The sequence below is a fragment of the Tachyglossus aculeatus genome, chromosome 6, assembly GCF_015852505.1.
Source record: "Tachyglossus aculeatus isolate mTacAcu1 chromosome 6, mTacAcu1.pri, whole genome shotgun sequence".
NCBI classification, from domain to species: domain Eukaryota; kingdom Metazoa; phylum Chordata; class Mammalia; order Monotremata; family Tachyglossidae; genus Tachyglossus; species Tachyglossus aculeatus.
In genome coordinates, this window is record NC_052071.1 from 34,680,195 (window position 1) to 34,700,645 (window position 20,451).

The 20,451-nt window shown below is 48.2% G+C and overlaps 1 protein-coding gene across 1 annotated transcript in view; it reads right to left on the reverse strand.

The window, feature by feature from the left end:
- LOC119929919 (elongation factor 1-alpha, oocyte form-like) overlaps positions 1-20,451 on the reverse strand; it is a 41,133-nt gene that overhangs the window by 13,595 nt on the left and 7,087 nt on the right. The gene's annotated exons all lie outside the window — the stretch shown is intronic.

Below are 20,451 nucleotides of genomic sequence, written 5' to 3' on the forward strand. Positions count from 1 at the left end.
ACTAAGCACTTGGGAAAGGACAATACAATAATAAACAGACACATTCCCTGCCCACAACGAGCTTACTGTGGCTTCTCTTTAGTTATTATCATTATTATTTATTAAGTGCTTACTATGTGCCAGGCACTGATAGGTGCTGGGGAGATACAAGTTAATCAAGTTGGACACAGTCCATGTCCCACATAGGGTTCACCATCTTAGTCTCCATTTTACAGATAAGGTAACTGAGGCACAGAGAAGTGAAGTGGCTTGCCCAAGGTCACACAGAAAAGCAAGTGGTGGAGCCGGGATTAAAACCCAGGTCCTTCTGACTCTCAAGCCCCTGCTCTATCCAACAGGCCAAGCTGCTTCATTCTAGTATCCTGCCAATGAACCTGGAGGGAACTAGGTTCACTGAGGATGGGTACCATTGACCCAGACAGGAGGAGCCTATGGAGCACACAGGGCAAATGACAGCCACTTGCCACATCAATCAATCAATACTTATTGAGCGCTTACTGTGTGCAGAGCACTGTACTAAACCACATCCTCAGGAATGGAGAAGCTAAGCAGTCCCGTTTGCTAAAGGGAAACAATATGCCTGGGGCAGCAGTACCAAATCTCTTACTACCATCAACTCTTCCCTTCTCCTGGCCTCCTCTGCTCCCCAGTTCCAAATTTTGCTGGTGACCAGGAGGGATGGGGTGTTTGCCAAAGAGGACACCCAGAACCCAAGTACCAACGTAAAAGGATGCAATCACTGCAGAACCAGTAGAAGCTGAAGTAGTTCCTCTAACCTTTTCTTTGGTTTCCAAGACCAGAGATGGGAGTGAGGACATGAAAGGGAGTTGAAAGAATTCACCCATAGCTGGTCCCTGATTCTCACTGCTTACCCACTGTGACTCTGGCAGAGGGGCAATGCTAGCAGCCACATCTCGGCCCCTTCTGCCAACTCAGGCTATATCAAAACATAAGCCCAAATTCTGAACTGCACGTAACTCTGTCAATGCCCATCTCTCCATCAACAGTCTGCCACCCAGCTCTTTCCTGGGCTCCCAGTGAGGTATATCCCAGTTTGGAAGAGCCCCACCTTAGTCCCCTGCAAACATGTACCTATGCTCAGGTCTAACTTTCAGCAAATCCAGAACCCACTACACTTTCCACAGAAGACACAGGCAGGCAGCAATAAACCAAGCCTTCTCTCTACAATTCCAGCTCCTGCTAGGGTTATATATCCCTGCTGAACTCTTTCCTCCCAGACCTCCTTCATTTCTCCCACCTCGACCATCTCTGACTTATCCCATCTCCCTCTCCCCAGGACTCACTCTGCCCTGGCTTCTCATCTTGTGGTCCATTGCTCAAGACTTTTCTTCTGGAAAGTAGATTGATTGATTGATTGATTGATTGATTCTCTGCAGCAGAATCCTCAGTCATTTACATTTGCAAAGCTTCTCTAAAGTGGGCTGTCTGCTGCCCTCATTGGCCCCCACTGGCCCTGATTCCCTGATTAATTACAAAAACAGGGAGAGGAAATGAGCAGTCCCGGTTATTCACATTCCCAGAATTGGTGATACAGTAGGGTCCAGGCCATAGATGGTCTAATCTGATCACTGGGACAGCAACTAAAAATAAATGAGTGAGGGCTGAGCTGCAGTAAGAGACCCCCCATCCCACACACAGTAAGCACTCAATAAATACGATTGAATTAATAAATGAATGCTGCAAATGGGTAGGTCCCTAGATGCCTGGGGGCCCACCTCACCCTCCCCATGAGCAGCCACCCACCCATAAGGCACCTAGAAGATGCTTTTTCCCAAGCCCTGGGTTGAAAACATTTTCCTAGGCAGAGACTCCATCTCCATGGAATGGCCTCTGATCCCACAGCAAGCCCAGGGAGACAGAGCCTCATGGAATTGATCTGTGACTGCCAATGAGACCCTAAGAGAGGGTGGGGAACCATCGATGTTTCTTTCTCCCTCCTGGGGACCCCTCTTTTTTGGCTTCGGCCCTGATGAGGAGACCCCAGCGTGACTGGCACTAAGGAATAGCTCATTATCTATGAGCCATGGGGACATAAACTTGCAGAAATCAATCTCAGGAGGCGGGGGAAAGGGCAGAAGGACAGGTAAATGGTTCAGCTTCTCTAATGGGGAGGGATGTATCTGTTTATTGTTGTATTGTACTCTCCCAAGCGCATAGTTCAGTTCTCTGCACGCAATAAGCGCTCAATAAATACGATTTGAGTGAATGAATTAATTAAAAGGTGACATGCAAGAGGGAGAGGGAAGATTCTGAGTAGCTACTAGGTTCCCAAGGGGGAGAGCAGAGTACTTATGGTACTTCAGAGATTGAGGGATGGTTACCTCAAACCATTAGGAAAAATTTTGGACTCAATTGTTCAAAGAACCCCTAACTTTGGAATTTGAACTTGGATACCTATTCAGTCTTTGCACAAATGAGACCAAGATGTAATTAGTTGAAAATGAAAAGAAGAAACGATATCTGTTTATAGCCATAACAAGATTCTGAGACTTCCAGCCAAGTAGGAGTGAGGTTTACTGAACACCCAGTAGGTACAACAAACTGTACTACATGCTTGGTAAGGAACAACTGAAGCATGCTCCCTGCCCACAAGGAGCTTACAGTCAAGGTGTGAGTAGCACTGCTGAGGCCTGACTGAGCTACTTCGAGGTTGGGGTTTGAGTCATCAGGCTACTGTAACTTTCTGAGCCTTGAAAACTCCTAGGAGGTTCACAAGGGAGAGTCCCCAGCCCAGAGGAGGAGAGGGATGGTCACCCTCTACATAGGGGAACAGGAAGGAGAGATGTGAACAGTGCTCTGCACATAGTAAGCACTCGATAGATACCACTAGTGATGATAAACTCAGAGAAGATGCAGGTGATGGTGGAATGATGGGAGTCTGTGTCAGGAGGATAGCAATAATGCGGTTTGGCAAGTCTGTAGGCTTTGTTTAGAGTTTGCAGTTTGGGAGTTTGGAGTTTTGTTTGTAGGTGGGGGCAGGAAGAGGAGAGAGGAGCTGTAAAATAATGATCCCTAGCCTATCTTCCCAAACACCACAATAGAGAAGCCTATAAAAACTTCTAGAATGTGCGAAAGGTTGGCTGGGACAGTTTGTAACCAAGGGCTGGTTGCCTATTCATTCATTCATTCATTCAGTCGTATTTATTGAGCGCTTACTGTGTGCAGAGCACTGTACTAAGCACTTGGGAAGTACAAATCGGCAACATATAGAGGCGGACCCTATCCAACAACGGGCTCACGGTCTAGTAGGGGGGAGACAGACAACAAAACAAAACATGTAGATAGGTGTCAAAACTGTCAGAATAAATAGAATTATAGCTATATGCACATCATTAATAAAATAAATAGAGTAGTAAATATGTACAAGTAAAATAAATAGAGGAATAAATATGTACAAATATATACAAGTGCTGTGGGGAGGGGAAGGAGGTAGGGTTGGGGGGGGGGAGGAGAGGAGGAGAAGAAAAAGGGGGCTCAGTCTGGGTATGGTGAGGTGACCATGGACTGTCCGCTCCAAGTTTTAGTTCATAAATAATAATAATAATAATAATAATAATAATAATAATAATAATAACTGCTGTGGTATTTGTTGAGCACTTACTCTAGGCCAAGCAAGGCACTAGGTGCTGGAGGAGACATAAGATAATCAGGTCAGACACAGACCCTGTCCCACATGGGACTCAGTCTAAGTAGGAGAGAGAACAAATATTGAATTCCCATTTAACAGATAATGAAACTGAAAAACAGGGAAGTTAAGTGACTTGCCTAAAATCAGACAAAAGGGAGGTGGCGGAATGGGATTAAGTCACAGATCCTCTGACACCCAGGTCCAAGCTCTTTTCAACTAGCATTTATTTTTATCAATATATTTATTGATTTACATTAATTTATTATTATTGATATGTATCATTTATCAGGCTCGCTGTCTTCGCTCTCTGCCCTCCACATCCCTGACCTGAATCCTGACTTGAGTACACCCCACAAAGATGGATAGTCCTGGTACCCTACCAATTGCAATCCTGTACCATGTGCCCAGAGGCACAGCACTGATTCCCCCTTTCTCTACTGGTTTCTCTTTGCTTTCCATTCTCCTTCCACGTGATGCTGCAAAAACCTGATAGGAAGTCCAACAGAAATGTCAATCTCTCAGTTCCAGGAAGCTAGAATAATGGGCTGGACTGGACCTAACCCGCTGCAGATGATTGGATCTAGCTGTTTGACTGGAGGGCTGGGGAGGAGGGAGGAAGCAGGAGGGAAACAGCTCACCCAGCCCGCTCACACCCACGACCTCCTCTTTCAGCCCCCTTTGTGCCCCCTCTTCCACCTCCTTTTCTTTCCTGACCAAGTCCTACTCCCCTCCGCTACCAGGTTCCACGCTCCAGCCTGGACCCCTCTGTCCTTGCCTCTACCTAACCCACATGTACGTCTGCGAATGTGTGTGTGTGTCGGGGAAGGGCTGTGCCAACACCCTTCCTGTATCTGTGGCACAATGCCTCTGCAGCACTACTATCCTTTCCCCTCCCTCTGCCCTAAACTCTAGGGTTGCAAGACCATTACCACTGTTGGCCAGTCAGAAAGCCACGGAGGGAGTCCCAGTTAGGAGGGGAATAGGTGTAACTCCCCAACCCTTCCCTCACTTCTCCCCATCCGGTCCCTTTCACCTTCTTCTTCTCCTTTCTTTATTCCCATTTTCATCAAGTGCCCAACCACGTCATCCCACTCTTCAAATCACTCCAACGGGGCCCAATCCCCCTCCAAATAAACACCAAGCATTCTCCTATCCCCCCGACCACCCCACTCCCAACGAGGCTGCCTCCACATTCCTACACCACTTCCACCTCCCCCAAAAGGACCTGCTTGACACTCCCACAAGGTCTCTGGACCAGGGAAGATGCAAGTAGAGGTGCAGTTGCTCACGTCTTAGACACAGAAGGACCAGCAGAGAAGAGTCATGTCTTTGCCCCTTCCTTCATCCCGCTTCTCTGGGACCAAAACCTCTTCCCCACCCCACAGCAAAGACTCCAGCTCTGGAAAGGACCGCCTGCTGCAGATCAGACAAAGGTAGAAACCGGAGTGTTGGTCTGGGACTATCAATCTCTTTGGCACCATCCACGAGACGGGACCATAATAAAGGGGTATGGAATACTCTGGGTATTTCTCTCTCCCTCTAGGGCTTTCTGGCATTGATCCCGGTGATTAGGCCCCAGGGTGTTGAGCACCTAGGAGCTCATTCTCTGTTTAAAGGCCCCCAGGGGCCCAAAAACTGCAGCCTAAAGCTCCTCCCATGGGGCAGGAGAACAGTTAAAAAGCCCAGCAGCCAAGCGGTGGAGACCAGGGGCTGCCCGGACCTCAGAATGACCTGTTGGGAGAGGGGGCCAGTTCTGGGTGGACAGCTGGTCTCCTCCCTTTTCCAGCTGGGGCTACAGAAGCTTTCTCTCACATAGATACAGTGCTCTGCACACAGTAAGCGCTCAATAAATACAATTGAATGAATGAATGAATCCCCGGTCTTGGAGTCAGAAGAGGTGAGAAGTGACAAAGGATCTTCTGGCCTACATCCGGCTCATATTTCCACCAGGGCCATGCCCCAAAACAACCCTCAAAATCACAAAGTCAACTCTCACGTTCATTATTGCCATTGCCCAGAAAATGAAGGTTGGGATTAACTTTCGAGACGCCCTCTGACCCTCGGTTCTTCTAAGCAGGAGTGTCAAATTCAGTTTACGGGGGAGTCAAACTTCCCATGAAAGCACTGGGCAGGGGGAAGGGTGGGAGGGCTGGTCTGAGAGGCGGTGGGGAGGAGGAATGAGGAAGGTGTTACAACCGTGTGTGCTGTCCGTTCTCTTTCAAGGAGACTGAACAGATTCTCAGCATTTGTACATTTTGAGAAACTGTTGAACGGGATGCACTGAAAGCTTTCGGCAAATGGAACCGGCCCATGGAAGCAGCGTGGCTTAGTGGATACCGCACGGGCTTGGAAGTCAGAAGGACCTGGGTTCTAATTCTGGCTCTGCCAAATGTCTGCTGGGTGACCATGGGCAAGTCATTTAACTTCTCTGGGCCTCAGTTACCTCATCTGGAAAACGGGAATAAGAGCGTGAGCCCCATGTGGGACAGGGACTGTGTCCAACTTCATTAACTTGCATCATCCCCAGTGCTTAGAAAAGTTCTTGGCACATAGCGCTTAACAAGTACCATAATAGTTAATTAGTATTATTATGAGTCTGACATCTCTGTTCTGAGACTAAGGTAACTGGGATGTTGGGCCTTGAGTTGTTCCTGGCTTTAGGAAGGGTGCCATGAAGCAAATTGTAGTACAGTGACTGGCGCATAGTAAGCGCTTAACCAATACTGTAATTACTATTAATCTGACTTCAGGAAGGGAACGATGAAGCTAATCCAACTTTTTGGATGAGCGATCCTCCTCTTTGTCCCTGTTCGGTTCTCTTTAGGAAGTTCTGGGATCACTAATTAATCAATCTTTTTTATTGAGCACTTACTTGTGCAGAATGCTGTACTAAGTGCTTGGGAGAGTACGATAGAGCAGAGTTGGTAGATATGTTCCCTTCCCACAGTGATCTTACAGTCTAGAGGGGGGACACTAACATTAATATAAATAAATACATTATGAATAGGCACATAAGTGCTGTGGAGGGAGGGGTGAATAAAGGGTACAAATCCAAGTGCGAGGGTGACCCCTTCCCTCCAATCCTGCCTCTCCCAACTTAACTTGGGTTGGAGATGGAAGGGGAGTTGGGAGCTGAAAGCAGGAGAGCAAGATGGGCAAGGTCTGCTTTGGAAATCTGCTTCCAGGTCCCAGCTAGACCCCTGAGTGTGGCATTCACTTCCTACCCCTTTTGTACAGTCTCTTGGCCAGGAGCTCAAGATGGGCCCTCCAAAGGTCACCCCAAACTCCAGGGGGTTTATACCAAACCAAAAGGCCTGAGGAGAAGCCTGTCATTATCACTGAAACATTCACTGAAAGCCCAAAGGGGATAGCACGCCACATCAGGTGCATGTACAAAGCTTTCCCGACGGATGAATCCGGTTTCTTTCTGCCCCCACTGCTAAATTCCTAGTAGTTTGGTTTCCCTTCCTTGTATTGGTGATGGTAAGAAACAAAGCCCATCTCCTCCTCTCCGCCACCCACCTCGTTTCCTTTGTCTGTAACTATCTATCCTTGGGTACTGGCCCTCCCTCCAAAGTGTAAGCTGTGTCACTGACAGCTCCAGGACTGACTGCGACAGCCAAAAGACTACTCATCAGAACCCTCCTGTCTCCGTGCACCCGGCCAAGGGGCGACGAAGATGGAGCGGGAGGGGCAGAGCTGAATCACCAGGAAGGGGAGAGGGAAGGGTTTGGGGGCTTCTGCCTCCCCATCAAGGAGACTTACTTCCCACTGTCACTGCCCACGCAGGGTCTGTCATGGTGCTGGAGAATCCCCATGGCAACAGCAAGAGCGGGCTCTAAAGGGCTCAGGCTGCTGAGAATGCCCTTGAACCTGGAGAGGGGTGAGTGAGGCCGAAGAGACAGGTGCAGCAGGAGTCTGTCACAGTGTGGGAAGAGAAACAAAGGCAGCTTGCACGAAGCTCTAGTTGCTCAGGGCAGGAAATGGGAATGAGGAGGCCCAAGAGGCCACAGAGGTGTCAGTCCACAAAGGAGCCCCGGGCCCCACCCTGACTTTCCCTACATTGACCATTCCCCTGACACAAGGAATTTCATCAGACCTGACTCCCCCCACACACCTTCTCACAGTGCCCACTCTGGTTCCTTTTCTTGGGCTTTATCCTCCCTCCCTCCCTCGGCAGATCAGCTTCAACCTCCCTTTTAAGATGGAAAGGCGGTTTTCCCACCCCTTCCCATCCCTACTCACCACTCGACCTACAAGGCAAGGCTAGAGGCAATTGGACTCTGGAAAAGAGACGGTTGAGGGAAACTGAACAATAGTCTTGGAGTGTGGGTAGGGACACTGCATGAGTGACCGTGAGCAAGTGTTTTGAACAGTCACTAGAACCAGGCAAGGGGGAATGGACTTACATTGTGGTAAGAGGAACTGAGGTTAGGTGCTGAGGAGACTTCCCTGATGGCCTGCAGTATTGGCCAGTGAAGGTCACAGAATCTCCTGCTCTACAGAGTTTCAAGGTAATAGGAGTCACCTATCGGGCTGAGATGGTTCAAATCTAACCGTATCCAGACTCAGAAGAGGCCCGAGTCAATGACTCTATTCATTGATTCATTCAATCGTATTTGTTGAGCGCTCACTGTGTGCAAAACACTGTACTAAGCGCTTGGGAAGTACAATTCAGCAACAAATAGAGACAATCTCTGCCCACAATGGGCTCACAGTCTAGAGAAGCAGCATGGCTCAGTGGAAAGAGCACGGGCTTTGGAGTCAAAGGTCATGAGTTCAAACCCCGGCTCCGCCAATTGTCAGCTGTGTGACTTTGGGCAAGTCACTTAACTTCTCTGGGCCTCAGTTAACTCATCTGTAAAATGGGGATTAAGACTGTGAGCCCCCCGTGGGACAACCTGATCACCTTGTAACCTCCCCAGCGCTTAGATCAGTGCTTTGCACAGAGTAAGCGCTTAATAAATGCCATCATTATTATTATTATTATTATTAGAAGGGCGAAGGGACTCTAGATGGGACTCTAGACATCGAAGATGACATCGATGTCATCTTCAGGCACTAAAGAGCACCAGGATCGAAGGGACTGGGAATGTGCTCCATGCCATGGAGATGGGATGGGCATGTGCACTTCCCCTCCAGCTCCCCAGTCTGCTTCCTCCCCAAGGCCCCTTGGATCAGTGAAGCCCAGGACAGCTCCAGCAAACAATGGGAGGGCATGGAGGGGAATGAGGATCCCCTAAAATGGGCTGGATGCCCCAGGTTCCTAGGCTGCAGTTTCTGATGGAGTATACCCTCAGGGACCAGCTCCTGTGGCAATCCTGGAGAAGCAGCGTGGCTCAGTGGAAAGAGCCCGGGCTTTGGAGTCAGAGGTCATGGGTTCAAACCCCAGCTCCACCAATTGTCAGCTGTGTGACTTTGGGCAAGTCACTTAACTTCTCCGGGCCTCAGTTCCCTCACCTGTAAAATGGGGATGAAGACTGTGAGCCCCCCGTGGGACAACCTGCTCACCTTGTAACCTCCCCAGAGCTTAGAACAGTGCTTTGCACATAGTAAGTGCTTAACAAATGCCATTATTATTATAATTATTATTAGTCCACCATCAATAACAGTATTGGGATCTGGTTTACCAGCTTTACTGAAGACTTCCTGGGCACAGAACTGGACCGGAAGCTTGAGCACACAAACCAAAGAAGGAAGGGATCTTTGGGCAGCTCCTCAAGGAGCTCGCAATCTAGCGGAGGAGACAGTAGACTTAGATCGACGAATACACAGACAGTTAAAGGAGAGAGAGAAAGTAGCTATAAAAAAATCCATACCAGTGAATAAATAAATAAACGGATGGACAAGAGTGCTGAGGTAGCTGATGGAATGACACGACCAGGAAGGCTGTGAGGGAAAAATGGACTGATCTGTGGTTAGAGGAGATGGAGATTTTGGGTTACTCCCAGTGGGGAGGGAGAGGGGAGTGCGGGGGTGATAGCTGATGTCACTCTGAGCCACTCTGAATCAGCATCCCCTCTGGACAGAGTTCGACTCCCTGCCTAACCCCTTGAGTCATTTCAGGCAGCATCCCCCGGGCAGCCACAACTAGATCCCTAAGCCGTATCCCTCCTGGCTCACATAATGGGGCGCAGGGAGAAGCTTTCTTAATGAGTGCTCATTAAAAAGTTAGAGCCTCCAACAAAGAAAGGAGAGGGTACCACCCACAGCCTCAATGCCCCTGGGGGAAGTGGGGAGCTCAGGGCTGGAGGACACTCGGGAGACGGGAGCCCTGTGATGGGAGGATGAGGGGGTCTGAGCCTCAGGAGTCAGAAGAGGAGGTGGCAGTGCGTCTAAGCTTAACACCCTCAGGTTTCACCACTGGCTGGGCTCCTCTCAGCCCATCAGGGGTGTCTCTAAAGTTCATTGCCCTCTCTCTTGGTTCTAGGGGGCTTCACCTCCTGCAAGAGGGCTCCAGAGCTCCAGACCTCAGTGAGGTTGGCAGGGGAGGATCACAGGGTCTCAAAGGATTTGTGATCAGAGGCTCCAGAGCGTGGGCATCATCCCCAAATTGGGGGATCTCCCAAACTGAGGAATGGTGGACCCAAAGGTTGTCTCTAAATGGCTCCTTGGGTGTCTTCTCCTCGTCTGCTCTCCCCCATCCCCAATTCCACGTGGTAGTAATACCTGCAAGGAACATCCATCCACTCTTCCCATTTCCACACCAAGCAGCTTCTACCCACAGGAGGACTGATAGGAGCAGGTGCCCTGCCCCCCAGTCAAGAAGACCCGAACTGTGACCATCTCCAAGGACCAGGCCACTGGACTCCTTTCTCATGGTGCGTCTGAGAGGTCTCTCGAAAGTGTGGTCGATAGCACATTAGCCTCAGGGACATTTATTTCCCAAGGCTTCCCAAAGCACCAAAGCCAGAGGAAGGAGGTGGAAGGAGGAAAACTGAAGAGAGAGAGGAGGGAGGGAAGTTGGAAGGCCGGGGGGCGGGGGGGAACAGGAAGGAAGAGAGAGGAAGTTAGAAGGATGGAGGCAAGAGAGAAGGGAAGAGAGTAAAGACAGGGGAGGGAGGGAAAGGATGGGGTATCGTCTAGAAAGAGAAAAGGAGGAAAGAGGGGAAAGAGAAGAAGGAAGAAGGCAAAACAGACAGAGAAAAGAGGCTAGAGAAGGAAAGAGCAGGAAAGGAAGAGATAAGAGGGAGAACCATCATTGGATGAAGGAAAAAGGAAAAAGAGAGAGGAAAAGCAGTGGTAGAAGGAAGTAGGTAATGAAAGAAGATCCAGAAGGCAAGACATGTTGGAATAGAGTCTGCCATGAAACCAAGAGCTAATTAAAAGAACCCCTCCAGTCCTCTCTTGCCTCTCTGGTCCCTTCCTTTGGTTATTCACTCTTCTCTCATGTTCCATTCAGGGAAATTGGGATGCACTGAGCATTTCCTCAGTCAATCAATTGTATTTATTGAACACTTACAGTGTTCAGAGCACAGTATTAAGCACTTGGGAGAGTACAATATAACAATATAACAGGGTTGATAGACACATTCCCTGTTCAATCTTAATAGTTTGGCTAGATTTCAAGACTCTGTTGTTTTTGATCCTACCGTGCCATAGGATGCTAAGTATGACATAGGTTGACCAATTAATCTGTTCAAGAAGACAAATTAAACATCTATGTTAGGATCAGACCTGCCAGCTGTATAAGAAATAGCCCACTGCAGTTTGGTGTGAAACTTTTTGACCCCACAGTCTGTCAGTCTCCCAGTGGGCAAGCTGGGCTTCTTCATTCAGTTTTCTACTTCTTAGACTACCTGGCATTGTTGGGATAGTCTGTTGCCTATATAGCAGAATTCAGTGTAGTTTTCGCCTCTGACTCCCCACTGAAAACCTCTGGTTGTGTATAAGGACTCTCTGGTGAAAGTTGGTACTTATTACCATTCTTCTCCAGGAGAATTGTTTGTCTGTAGTATTTGGCTGACTCTGCAAACAAGTTCATGAGAATTTGCCCAGCTCAGGCTGGAAAGGCCCAGCTAAGACACACTTCTACATTTCTCCCCACATTGGCTCCCATCTTCTGAGTCCCCAGTCCCCGCCTTTTCTCCCCTTCCTGTCCCTTACGCGCCTTGAGATCCTCTAGTTTTCCCACACCCCAACTTCCAGCCCCTCGGTTTTCCCCACAGCCAAGCTGGCATTCTTTTTTTTTCTTTATTAAATAGTGGGTAGGGAATCGCCTATTATATTGTTACATTATAACCCCCCAAGTGCTTGGTACAGTCGTCTGCACACGGTAAGCACTCAATAAATATAATTGACTGACTGACTCAACGTTTCTTCCCCGAGGATTCCTGGAATAAGTAGAGGGGTAGGAGAGGAAGTTCTCTGATCTCACTTTCTGCTGTACTTTTTGTTGGCACCAGAGTCCAAACACAAGACTCAGGTTGGGCTCATATGGGAGAGGGCAGTGCCCCTCAAATAATAAAAATAATAATAATGGCATTTATTAAGCGCTTACTATGCGCAAAGCACTGTTCTAAGCGCTGGGGAGGTTACAAGGTGATCAGGTTGTCCCACGGGGGGCTTACAGTCTTCATCCCCATTTTACAGATGAGGTAACTGAGGCACAGAGAAGTGAAGTGACTTGCCCAAAGTCACACAGCTTAGAATTGGCGGAGCCGGGATTTGAACCCATGACCTCTGACTCCAGAGCCCGTGCTCTTTTCCACTGAGCTACGCTGCTTCAAACCAAGGACACCAAAAACAACCAGAAATGGGATTCAAAAGTTCTTAGGTATTGTCAGGCAAAATACGGCCCTGACCACGTATGCCCAGGACAAATCATAAAACACGCTGCAAAAATTTCACAGATTTCAACTGTACTGATGATATCTGACTCATAGACCAGCTAACGTTGGGGCTATTTGATCTCCATACTTTTTGCATCATTTCAGCATTCTTGGGGTCATTCAGACAGGGCGTGTTCTTTCCCATGACACTGTATCCTTTCATGGATTTCCTCATCACCCTGGGAATCTAACCAATTGGCTACTGCTGCCCATCGTGGGAACAGATGGATCCCAGTCTGCACGGATTTTAGAAGTGCCCCGGGATTACCCAAGGTTCCTCAAAGGCTGTGCGCCCAATGTGGTATGGGGACCATGTCCGATTGGCTTCTATCTACCCCACTGTTTAGTACAACGGTCGGCACGTAGTAGTGGTCGGCATTTGGCAAATAACCAGAATTATTATAATATCATGGTGGTGATCATTATTACTGTTATTAGTAACAGTGAGACCAGAAGACAGGATTGGGAGGCAGGAAAGCCCAAAATGCTCCCTATCGATCGGGAAGATGGGCTGAAGCCAGGATTCCTGGAGCATCCCGGATGGCGGCAGGATGTGGATCCTACCGAGGCCCGCTGCCCGGAAAGAGGCTGCCCACTTCCCACGCCACCAGGGCTCCCATCTGGGCTGGTTTTGGTGCGGAGAGAAGACTGAAGCGGCAGCCTGAGGCTCGGCTGCTCCTCTGACTTTGGAGAGCCAAGACTCACCGCCTGGAATGAAAACCGCCCACCCTGAATCCCACCTGGAGCTCCCATCTGGCCTTGCCCCTTCTCTACTTTTAGTATGTTAGGAGGTTGTGGCTGTATCCACCAGGCTTTGGACTGACCTGCCTGAAACTCTGATTCTTCATTTGCAACGTTCCCCCACTCTTATTGTTTCTATTACGGTCCTTCTCTTCTTATGTTGTTTTGCTATTTTTATTGCTCCAATTTTTCCATACATGTCTGTTGCCAAGCCCTTTCCCCACCTTATCCTTATATTGTGAGCCATTTTGGGGCCAGGGACCATGTCTTTATTCTCAGCCTTGTATTTTTGTCTAGTGTTCAGTGAAGTGCTCTGAACACAGTAGGGTACTTGTTAAGCACTTACTATGTGCCAAGCACTGTACTAAACTCTGGGAGTAGATATAATACAATCGGATCAGTCACACAAGGGGCTCACAGTCTTAGGGAAATGGAGAACAGGTACTTGATCCCCATTTTACAAATGAGAAGAGAAGTTAAGTGACTTGCCCAAGTCAAACAGCAGGCAAGTGGCGGAGTAGGGATTAGAACCAGGGTCTCCTGACTCCCAATCCCATGCTCTTTTCGCTACACCATGCTGCATCTAGTGAGGGCTCAATATGTACCACTGAATAATTAATTAATGTAGCTCCAAATACCTTAATGCCATTTCCATCCCTCTACATGGGCTTTGCAGATTCCGGCGCCCAAATGGACTTTTCAACTAAAACATTTCATCCCCAAAATGTGGCTAGCCAGGAGAGTGCTGGCCAGAAGCATACACCAGATGCCAAAGGCATATGCCAAGACAGCCTGCCTTCTGAGGCTGGGAAGGAAAGAACAGCACTGAAGGTGGGACAGAGGACTTGGACTACAAGCTCCTCAAGGGCAGAGATCCCATCTTATACTTCTACTTACACTAGCTTCAGAAATACTGAGGAGCAGTACAGAGCAGCAGCATGGCGTAGAGGATAGAGCACAGGCCTGAAAGTCAGGTCATTGGTTCTAATCCCGGTTTTGCCACCCGTCTGCTGTGCCACCTTGGACAAGTCACTTAACTTCTCTGGGCCTCAGTTACTTCATCTGTAAAATGGGAGTTAAGAGTGTGAGCCCCATGTGGGACAGGGATTGCTCAGCTTTAAAGGGGAAAAGGACACAGGGCCCCCTTTTTATCCGTTCACACCCCTGTTAACCTTTTTTAGACTGTGAGCCCACTGTTGGGTTGGGACTGTCTCTATATGTTGCCAACTTGTACTTCCCAAGCGCTTAGTACAGTGCTCTGCACACAGTAAGCGCTCAATAAAGACGATTGATGGATGGATGGATTGTGTCCAACCTGCTTAACTTGTATCTACCACAGTGCTTAGAACACCGCTTGGCACATAGCAAGTGTTTAACAACTACCATAATTATTATTATTACTGGGTGAGGAGGAAATTACTTGCACATTTCTACTATTTATGTTGTTAATGATGTGCATATAGCTTTAATTCTAGTTGTTCTGACTATTTTGACACCTGCCTACATGTTTTGTTTTGTTTTGTTGTCTGTCTCCCCCTTCTACACTGTGAGCCCGTTGTTGGGGAGGGACCGTCTCTATATGTTGCCGCCTTGTACTTCCCAAGCGCTTAGTACAGTGCTCTGCACACAGTAAGCGCTCAATAAATACGGCTGATTGCATGAATGAATGAAAAGGAGAAGGGGCCTACAGGGAAGAAGCAGAGGACACAGTTGCTGTGATGATCAGCTCAACTTCCACTGCCCCCCAAGTCCTTACCATCATTCACCCAGAGGTGGAAGGAGTGTAGGGAAGGATAGAGGACAAGGGCATGTGTGTGAGTTGAGAAGGTCAAGGACCAGGATTGCTCTTCCGGTTAGAGCTCATCCTCCCGCTACCCTCCAATGGCCCGTCCCTTTCTCTGCCTCCTCCTCTTGCGCAGCAACAGCACAAAAATCCACAATGAGGAGCGTGGGAACAGGATCCAGGTCATGGCCCAGAAAAGCTCAGGCCCCCGACCCAGGACACCAGAACCCACTGGAGGGTGAACGGTAGACACCTGGGCAGCCAAGTGGGAGTCAGAGTTCAGGAAGGACACGAGCCTGAGAGTCAGAAGACCTCAGTCCTAATCCCGGCTCTTCACTGGCCTGCTGGGTGCAAGTCACTTAACTTATCTGGGTCTCAGTTATTTCATCTGCACAATGGGGATTCAATACTTGTTCTTCCTCCTACTTAGACCGTGATTCCCATGTATCTACCCCAGAGCTTAGTACAGCACTTGGAACGTAGTAAGCTTTAACGAATACCACAATTACTATTACATGTCTAACTCAGAAATCAGCAAGGGATCTGAACTTGCTTCAAGGCTCTCCATAACTTCATCCCCTCCTACCTCACCTCCCTTCTGTCCTTCTCCAGCCCAGCCCGCACCCTCCGCTCCTCTGCCGCTAACCTCCTCACTGTACCTCGTTCTCGCCTGTCCCTTTCCCCTGGCCTGGAATTCCCTCCCTCCACACATCCGCCAAGCTAGCTCTCTTTCTCTCTTCAAAGCCCTACTGAGAGCTCACCTCCTCCGGGAGGTCTTCCCAGACTGAGCCCCCTTTTTCCTCTTTTCCTCCCCTCCCCATCGTCCCCCCTGCCCTACCTCCTTCCCCTCCCCATCATCCCCCCCTGCCCTACCTCCTTCCCCTCCCCACAGCACTTGTATATATTTGCAGATTTATTACTCTATTTTACCTGTACATATTTACTACTCTATATACTTTATTAATTATGTGCATATAGCTATAATTCTATTTATTCTGATGGTTTTGACACCTGTCTACGTGTTTTGTTTTGTTGTCTGTCTCCCCCTTCTAGACTGTGAGCCCGTTGTTGGGTAGGGACCGTCACTATCTGTTGCCGACTTGTACTTCCCAAACGCTTAGTACAGTGCTCTGCACACAGTAAGTGCTCAATAAATATGACTGAATGAATGAGTGAGTGAATGAATGAACTCCAGGCTGCCTCCACAGCAATCCCAAGAGGTCTATAATTGCCGTCACCCTGGTGCCGCTGCGTTGTTTACAGGCTCTCTTCCGTCCCCCAGGGCTAATTCCTCCCTGTCCTGTATTTCCAGGCCCCAAGGGGCCCTCTTTTGGTGGCTCTCACCCTTGGGCCCTGCACTATGGCAGAAAGCACCCCCGAGGGAGAAGGCAGTCTCCACGATGCTCTGCCTTTTCCCTCTTACCCTTGCTCTCCCATCTTTATAATCCCTTTATCCCTGACCAGGTATTTGGTTTCCTGGGATAGAAGGTGCTGATTTGCTCTGTCCCCTGCCCAAGTCGGCACCCAACCCACAGGGTGCTGAGTTCATTTCCGCCAAGCTTCCTAGGGTGAGTAGTGCTTCCTTCCTAATGAGCAGCAGGAATGGGGGCTCCAGGAGAAGCAGTGAAAATGCTGTTCTTTCCAGCTCCTGCCAGCCCTGCCCTGAGCACCTTCCCAAATTCCTGTGTCCCCGAGATCCAGGAAGCCTCTGTTGCCTCCTCCATAGTGCACTTCAGTCTGCACCCCACAGGCACTTCGATTTTCATCCCGCCCCCAGCCCCGTAGCACCTGTATACATTATTCTGCGGCTTCCCCTAGCTGTAATTTACCTTAATGTCAGTCTACCCGATTAGACTGTAAGTTCCTTTGAAGGCAGGGATCATGTCTGCCAATTCCATCATACTGTATTCTTCCAAGTGCTTAGTACAGAGAAGGAGCATGGCATGGTGGATAGAGCACGGGCCTGAGAATCAGAAGGTCATGGGTTCTAATTCCGGCTCCACCACTTGCCTGCTGTGTGACCTTAGGCAGATCACTTCACTTCTACGGGCCTCAGTTACCTCATCTGTTTTTCGGGGTTGAGACTGTGAGCCCTACGTGGGACTGGGACTGTGTCCAACCCGATTTGCTTGTATCCACCCCAGCGCTTAGTATGGTGCCTGGCACATAGTAAGCGCTTAACAAATACCAACAATTATTATTACTACAGTGCCCCGCACACAGTGATCAACTGATTGCCTGAGAGGGTTCATTCTTACTCTGCATCTGGGCCTTCAGAGATTAGCTCCCCGAACCTAATCTCTCATTTCTAGACCGTGAGCCCACTGTTGGGTAGGGACCATCTCTATATGTGGCCAACTTGTACTTCCCAAGTGCTTAGTACAGTGCTCTGCACACAGTAAGCGCTCAATAAATACAATTGATTGATTGATTTTGCAGCTGGCCTTCTTTCAGGATCAATTCTCAAACATTAAACTTACCACTCGGTCAGATCCTTAAACCAGTATAAATATATATCTGCCCTGAGTACCTTTCTCTACCTCTAAGAATCAGTATCCCAAGCTATACAGGGCCTCCTGATATCCCGTTTGAGTTTTGGGGGGACTTTATATTTGTTTCACCCCTGAATGCCATTGCTACCACCCGATTTTCTCTCTCTAGATCTGTCTACAAGGGTTCCCTCCTGGCAACGGGCTTTCATGCCCCTCACAACATCATCTTCGTGGCTCAGTGGAAACAGCACGGGCTTGGGAGTCAGTGGTCATGGGTGCTAATCCTGGCTCCGTAACTTAATGTCTGTGTGACTTTGGGCAAGTCACTTAACTTCTCTGTGCCTCAGCTACCCCATCTGGAAACTGGGGATTAAGATTGTGAGCCCCATTTGGGACAACCTGATCACCTTGTAACCCCCCAGCGCTTAGAACAGTGCTTTGCACAAAGTAAGTGCTTAACAAATACCATCATCATTATTATTATTATCTTCTCTCCTGCTTATCAATCAATCAATCATTTACAGCTATCCTCGGTGTGGAGGCTACCACCAGGTAGCTTCAGGAAATGTTTGGGAAGGGCTTCCTTGCCGAGCTCTCTGCCAAGACTTCCTGCCTGGGGGTCCCAGAAACCTTGGCAAAGGCCACCAAAGCCCTGTTCAGCCACAGGGATGGTAGAAAATTCTTCATTTCACTTCCTATTTTGGAGCACCTAATCCAACTGACTTATTTGGACACATTGCATGGAGGAAAAAAGACCAACCACTGGTTGTTGATTTTAACTGTCTGGCGAGGGAGCAGCAGAAATAGGCATCCTGGAAAAGAGCTAATGATTGGACACCTGTCCCTGTTGGGATGGTGCTGAAGAATGAAGAGGCCTTGCTGATTCTTGAAGCTGGATTAAGAGAAAGCAAACCTCAAAATCCCTTCCTATAACTTCTGTCTTCCATCTAATAATCCTTTTGTTGTTGTTCTTCTTCACAATACTGCGTCCTCCCTCCCCCGCGGCTCTCCACTCCAAGGGCCTCAAAAATTGTTACCTCCTTAAGACTGAAGAACTTCGAGCCACACAAAGCCATCTGCTCCAGCCCCCTGCCTCTAGACAAATGAATCATCCAGGATGGAGGCATGCCTTGTCTTTTTTTATAAATTCCCTGAGATGGAGATTCCACTCCTTTCTTTGTTTCACCGGTAACTCCCCTGAACAGGACAGAATAGTTGAACTGTCCCTTCAAGGCCAGTGTGAACTCTGGTGAGCCCTTGGCAATGAAAACCAAGAGGCCCCAGGTAATAATAATAATAATAATGGCATTTGTTAAGCACTTACTATGTGCAGAGCACTGTTCTAAGCGCTGGGGGGGATACAAGGTGCAATCTTGGCACTTCCCCACCCCCTTCTCCCCGGGATAAGCAGCAGCCACAGGAGCTATGAGCTGGAGCGTGGGAGGCCTGTTATGTTGGCTAGGGGAGTTGGGGAAACTTTTGAGAATGATGAACAACCAGAAAATGTCCCATTTGCCCCACGGATGAAACAGCCTTATCTCTCTTGCTGCAACTCGTCTACTTCCTTTCCTCTGGCGAGCAGGAGAACAACTAAATAACCAGGGTCCTCCAGAAAACCTCCTATGTGCTTGAAGGCTAATGGCTAAGTTCCCCTTAGCCTTCTGTAAACAACTCGATTCCTTTAACCTTTCTGCCCGGGCTCTACCTACTATCTCGTTGATCATCTTTGGATCCTCCCCCTTTTCTCCACATTCTTTTTGAGCGTCTGAGGCCAAAACTGGACACAAAGGCCCGAGCAGTGTGGGTCAGAGTGAAAGTATTATTTCTGTCTCTTCCATGTCATACTTCTATTTATACATCCCAGTATCACAGTGATTTTTTTTAGTAGCAGAACACTGCACTGCTGACTCATATTCAGCTTGTGGTCCACTAACCTCTAGGCTTTTTCTGCTCTTCATGTGCCAAACCTGCTTTTCCCCAATTTACATTGGTTGTTAGCTACTACTACTTCTACTAATAATAAGAAGAAGAATAGTATTTGCTAAGCTCTTACTGTGTGCCAAGCACTATACTGAGTACTAATGTGGATACATGGCAATCAGTTCGGACAATCTCTGTCCCAAATGGGACTCACAGTTTAAGACAGAGGGAGAACAGGTATTTAATCCTTTACAGATGAGGAAACTGAGGCCCAGAGAAGTTAAGTGACCTACCCAAGGTCACAGAGCAGGCTGGAGGCAGAACTAGGATTAGAACCCAGGTCTGAGCTCTTTCCACTAGGTCACATCACCTCTCTGTACCCTCATATGCTTAAAACTTCTCTGAAATACACTACTGATAATTTATAATAAGGGAGGAAGCATGGCATAGTGGAAAAAGCTCAGGTCAGAGAGTTAGGAGCCCTGGATTTTAGTCCCAGCTCTGCTGCTGGCCTACTGTGTAACCCTGGGCAAATAATAACCTCTCTGGGCCCCAGTCTCCTCATCTGTCAAAAGGATATCATTTTACCTGTATCTGCTTTTTAGTCTGTGAGTTTCCTATGGGACAGGAAGTGCATCTTAGCTGATTATCTTGTATCTACCCTACCACTTGTCGCATAGTGAGTGTTTAATGAATACCACAGTTATTATTATCAGTATCATTTTCCTACAGGAGGAAAAGCACAGGAAAGAATTATTCCAGCAAACCATATCCATGTGCCTTATTTAGAAAAGTATTTCAATTCTCTAAGTTGATTTTAAATATATACTGCAGGGATTTCTTACTTTTTGGGCATTCATTTCAACTCTCGTAGGGTTGGATGAGGAATTGTTTTTCATCTGGGACCTAATTCATCTCGTACATTTGTTCCTCTTTCCCTCTAGACAGGTTATCTTCATATTGCCTTTTCTCAGAAATAGCCCCAGGACAAAATGCAGGGACAGATGAAACCAGTTTAATTGTATATCTTTTCCC